Raw genomic sequence first — 5,818 nt, 5'->3', positions numbered from 1 at the left:
GGTCTCCCATTGTTGCTCGTAGGGCTTGCCTTCGCTAGTGCTAATTGTCTACTAATGTATAAAAAAAAAAGACCAAAAGTCCCTCCAAAATTTATTAGATTTAGTATTAATGTTTAAACCTATTAAATGATCCAGATTCACCCAAAAAATCGAAACTTCTTGTATGCCACATAAATATTGATATTGATCATTTGAATCACATAAGAAAATGATATATAGACATCATATTATAATAATATTTTATAATAAAACATCCTTCATCATAATGCTCTCTTCACTATGTTCACATAAATATGCTTGCAATTGCATACTTAAATCAATGCATGCATCAATATAAGAAATGATTTTATAAGTGTAATCCGTTGGGTTTGAGTCGAGTGTATTGCCAAATGCCAACGGCATAGGAGGTCAAATCTGGCTATGTCCAGGTCTTTTAATTTTTAACAATAAATAATGTATAAATATATTTTGTTATATGTATTATTATATATTAAATATATTTTTTAATTTTTTATTTATATAAAATATTAACAATTATAATTTGAGATTATTTTTTTTTTTATAAAAATAGCGGGGTAAGGTGCCTATGACTCTTTGGGATACATAGATTTTAAAATTAAAAAAAAAAACATCTCAATTAAATATCGAAGTATAAGTTATAGCTTCAGAAAATTTACATGTATTCACTATTCAGTGTGCAACCCACAATCCTATCATTGGATCGAATGAATCAATTATCAAACTGGTCGGGTCTAATGGTTCTTGAACAAATCAATGGTTTTGACCGTCCGATGGACCTTAACTAAACAGGATCTGAAATTCTAACCGAATAACAATTCGATCAACCGGATCTATGACGGGTTAAAAATATTGGATACATGAGATTTAAATTATAATATTTTAAAATCGTATTAGACAGAAAACAAAACGTAAGAGCGATTCATCTAATCGACTCATGTTAATGTTGTTAAGACAAAGGCTTAGATGCTCGACAAGATTTCACCTTACAAACATTGGAGCCCGTGAAAAGACATGCCATCAGACGAAATTAGACATATCTTTTCATGGGTCTCACCTTGGACTCCAAGGATGATGAATAGACGTCACCTTCAGATGGTTTGGCATATATAGTAGCTTCAGTCTTCTGCAATGACCATCCCATTACAAAGCACTATACTAGATCCATCCAGGTATCACATTGATAGATTTCTGTATGTTCATTTAAGATTGTAAGCTATTTTATATATATATATATATATATAAAGGAATAGTTCTACAATTCTATTGAAGTCATCGCAATTGGTAGATAATTCTTTACATTGCATCATGAACTTATATATTCAAAGGTCCCATTCACATTTTAGTAAGTTATTTATCCGAATAAATGTATTTATCCAGGTAATTGTTTTTCAAGAAATGTTGAAAATGTTTATCTGAATAAGTGCATTTACCCATATTCTTTTATTTCAATGATCATTTTATCCATAAAAATTTATTATTACAAAAGGGGCATTTTTGTCTATTTCAAGTGTTGGTAACTTTCCTCCAAGGTGAAAAAGTTATTTACCTACCTAAGAGATGGGTATCACTTACCCTAAACTTTTCCTGATCTTCACATAAATCTGAAAAAAGAATATAAGATTTTTGGTCATGGGAATCAAAATCCCATTGACCAACTTTCCCTCCTCTCAAAATCAAAAAAAAAAAAAAAAAAAAAACGCCCCCAAAGAATTCTAGCAGACAACTAATATGTGCAACTCTTAGAAACTTTGCCCTACAGGCCACAGACGTTTTGGGCCTTAACAAAAGCCTTCTTAAATTATTATAGGACCTTTTAACACATGAGCAACTAACTTGATCATAATGCCATCCGTGCCCTGTGCTGGTTCTAGCTAGCTCATTATTAACAGGTATGATATAATTTGGAAGAGCTCAGATTTTGTGAAAGTAAAAATCACGTACACACTTTGAGAATATGACATAAAGCCACACATTGAAAATATCTCTTGTACTTAAATGTTAAAGTCATGTGAAGATATTCTCCATGTATGGATGGATGCTATGCATTGAGGGTGTGTATACGATTTTTGCTTTCAAGAGCTCCCATCTTACAATTTGGGCCGGGCTGGCTGAATTGATATTAATTCTAAAGAATCTAATGTGTTAATATCTCAAGTTCGACCCTAACCCATGGCAATTTCAAGGGTTTTGGCTCTAGCCCAACTTTAAAAAACCATGCTTTGCAAATTTTCAACAATGATGCTCTTTATTTTAATTTTATATTTTAAGGACATATATTACTGTTTAAACCTATAAAAAGGCACTGACTCTTAGTATTTAGCATTTCGGTGATTCTGAAACCAACATATATCATGTATTGATACTTTAATTAACATATAAATATCATATTATAGTAATATTTCACAACAAATACTGTTCATGATAATCCTCTCTTCTCTCTCTGCTCACATAAAATGTATCAATATAGAAGAATAAATGATTATAAGTATATATAATATGCTGGATTTTGGTTGAGTGGGATTGCCAAAGGCATCAAACCTAATTCAACCTAACTCAATACATTATATCGCATTGAAAATTTTCAACACAAACTTTCGCTGATAAGGTGTTTCATCAAACCTACGGTAAGGTCAAACCGGGGCCAAACTGCACATAGATATTTGGAGTGGATTCAGTCCTTACAAATTGCAGCTCTCTCCACGAATAAAAACATACAAGTATAAAAGCATTCCCAATACACGGTTACAAATAGTTGTGAATACGGTATGAACACCAGTTTTGTGATGACAGAATCCCATCTCAGATACTTGATACTCTGGCAAGGCCCAGGCCCCTTATTTGGCATTAAGTGTTCTTACCTTAACCCCAGTGGCCCATCCCCACTACCTGAGATGGGCCTTAGGACTGGGATCAACCAGTCAAACCAACTCGAACTCAATTCCTGTGTGTTTACTGTTTAGCATATTCTACACCTCGTCTACAAAAAAAGGGTTATTTTATAAATTGGAAGCATTATATATCGAATAAATACATAAAGTTCTTACATGATCCATGGGTGGAATAAGGTTTAATTCTATCTGATGTTTTTTTTCAAATTCTGGCGGCCTAGGAAGAGTGGCAAATTATATCTACCCCACCACCAAAAAATGGAATCTAGATCCCATATTCCCATTCTCCAGCACATTCCCACTCCTACCAAGAATTTGGTTCAGAAAATTCATCTTCTTAGTCCAGATATTTAGGCCGAAGACAGGTTGGTCTGGGTTCATACGCCTTCTAGCAGATTCACCACTTGTTCGTGCAAGAAACTTCTTGCTCGAAGCAATCCAAGTGGATCCACGTCAAGTTACCTTCATAATGACATGAATTGGAAACATTTATGGAATAACAACTATCTTCCCCTCGACTAAATGTTCGTATGGAAATCCTTATTTAACATGCTGCCCAGTGCCCACAAAAGCAAACCTTGCAAGACATTCCATTCTAGAGGACACCTCTTGTCCCCTTTGTTTAGAACACAGAGAAACAATGTTACACACTCTTTTGCTTTGCCCCTCAGTGCAACCGATCTAGTTCGGTTCTTGTTTACGGTTCAGGCCCACTCAGTACCAGTTCAACGACATTGCAAACTACAGTTATCTCTGGTGGAAAAAAGATAGAGATGGACTTGGCTCTAACGATATCTGGTTCCTACGAGGCTGCCTTTTGCTTCGTCATATTTGGTTAGCCAGGAATGCCCAAATTTTCGACAACAAAATGCCAAACCTGGTTAACCTCATTCAGCACTTTCACTCTCATCTAAATTCTGTTCTCTCAGCCTTGTCAACCACTTCTCACACGGTTTCCTATCCAGTTCAAGCACCAATCTTGAATCCTCGTTGGGAGAAACTTCCACTTAGCTTCTTGATGAAGATAAATGTTGATGCTGCTGTTGATTCTTCATCGGCTTCTGTTGGGTTGGTTATGAAAGATCACTCAGGGTTTTTCTTCTTTGCTCGAGCCTGCAAAATTAACAAATGTAACCCTCCGTTAGCAGAGGCCTCCGCTTTCCTTGAGGGTCCTTCCTTTGCCTTTGCCTTGAACTTCTCTCTTTGTATCTTTGAAGGCAACGCTTTGTCCATTGCCAACTTTCTGTTGGTGGATTGTAATGACCCACCGTGGTCCTTGGAGACTTCACAATATGATAGTCACTTACAGAGGTTTATTGTCTTGCCTGCCCTTTAGCTCGGTTAGATTTATTCCTCGTAGTGTAAACAATGCTGACAATGCTGCTCACCATACAACCAGACATGGCCTCTCTTGAGGCATTTTTGTATTTGATATTTAATCCCTGAGGCTCCGTTTGGCTTGTGGGAAGATTTGGGTGGGATGGGAAAGTGTAAAAATTTATCTTTCCATTGTTTCGTTTTATATATGGGAAAATAATAGGAAAACACTATTACCAGGGAGAAGAGAGAAGAGGGAGATGGAGATTGAGGGAGAGATAGAGAACTCCATGACTGAAGCTTCGAATATGTCCTCCGACACCGATAGGCCCCCCTCCTACATGGGTGCTTAGTCAACCACTGTGCAGTGCTCTCCCCTTCTTCGCACTTTTTCTGTAACAGGGGATGATCGAAGATGAATAGCCGTTGTGGGGTGTTCTGTTTCACCAAGAGGAAGTCAAACAGTAGTGGTGCGAAGACGATGAACAGTGCTCTGGTCACCACCGCTGCTCTTTCCCGTGTTCGTTGTTGAGAAGACGATGAACAATGTTGTGAAAAACAAAACACATAAAGGGCGGAAAGTAAAGACGTAATAGTGCTGCGAAGATGATGAACAATGCTCTAGTCACCACCGCTACTCTTTCCTTTGTTTGTTGTTCAGAAGACGATGAATAGTATTGCAAAAAAACAAAACATGAAGAAGAAAGAGAAGAAGAGAGGAGAGAGGGAGGAAGGGAGTAGCTAAGAGGGGGTGCTACTGCCGTTGCTCTACTTTTGGGTTTGGACGGGGAAGGGGAAGTAACACTGGTTTCTCAGTTTTTCCATTGGGGTCACACTGTTTTAGTGTGACCCCAATTCCACAATTTTGGAATCTATCATCCCACATTTTCCCATCCCATCCCTCTATTTCCCTTAAAACAAACAAGAAAAAAAGGAAACAAACAGAGGAACCTGAGTTCCTCTGTCAATCTATTGCATGGGATTTATCAACGGAATAAAGTTGAATGAAATTGTGCCTTAGGGCTTAAAAAAATAATAAGTACATAAAAATCATGTTTCGCATACTTTATAGAAAGAAAGTGCGTTGTTTGTGAGTAAACAGAAGGTCGTAGGAAAGGGTGCAAGGAAAATATATTTATTTTGTTATACATTGAGGAAAAAAGGAGATCACATCTCTGCTCCACAAGGGGCCACCCCAAAATGCATCCCTGCCATGTATTAGAAACATTTCCCAATGATAACATTATCGGTTTTGGAATTATCATCTAGGAGATGTTCCCAATACAAAGCGGGAATGTGCTGTGAGGCGTTGTGGGGCGGCCCTTGTGGAGCGGAGATGTGAACTCGAGGAGAAGATGGCCTTTTTGTTGGGTGCAAAACTTTGAATGCAAGTTTTATATAATAAAGATAAAAGTTATGTAGGGAGTTCAAATCAGCCCCCCACAGCATCCTACATCACATTCCTGCTGTGTATTGAGAATATCTCCTGATTATAATATCAAGAATGATGATGTCATCATCGAGAGATGATCCCAATACACGGTGGGGATGTACTGTGGGACGTTATAGTAACAGTCTTATGGGGCTGATTC

Source organism: Nelumbo lutea, chromosome 5, assembly GCF_056320005.1.
Source record: "Nelumbo lutea isolate HS-2025 chromosome 5, American lotus-T2T, whole genome shotgun sequence".
NCBI classification, from domain to species: Eukaryota; Viridiplantae; Streptophyta; class Magnoliopsida; order Proteales; family Nelumbonaceae; genus Nelumbo; species Nelumbo lutea.
The sequence above is the reverse complement of the archived record's forward strand: the minus strand, read 5'-3'. Positions refer to the sequence as shown.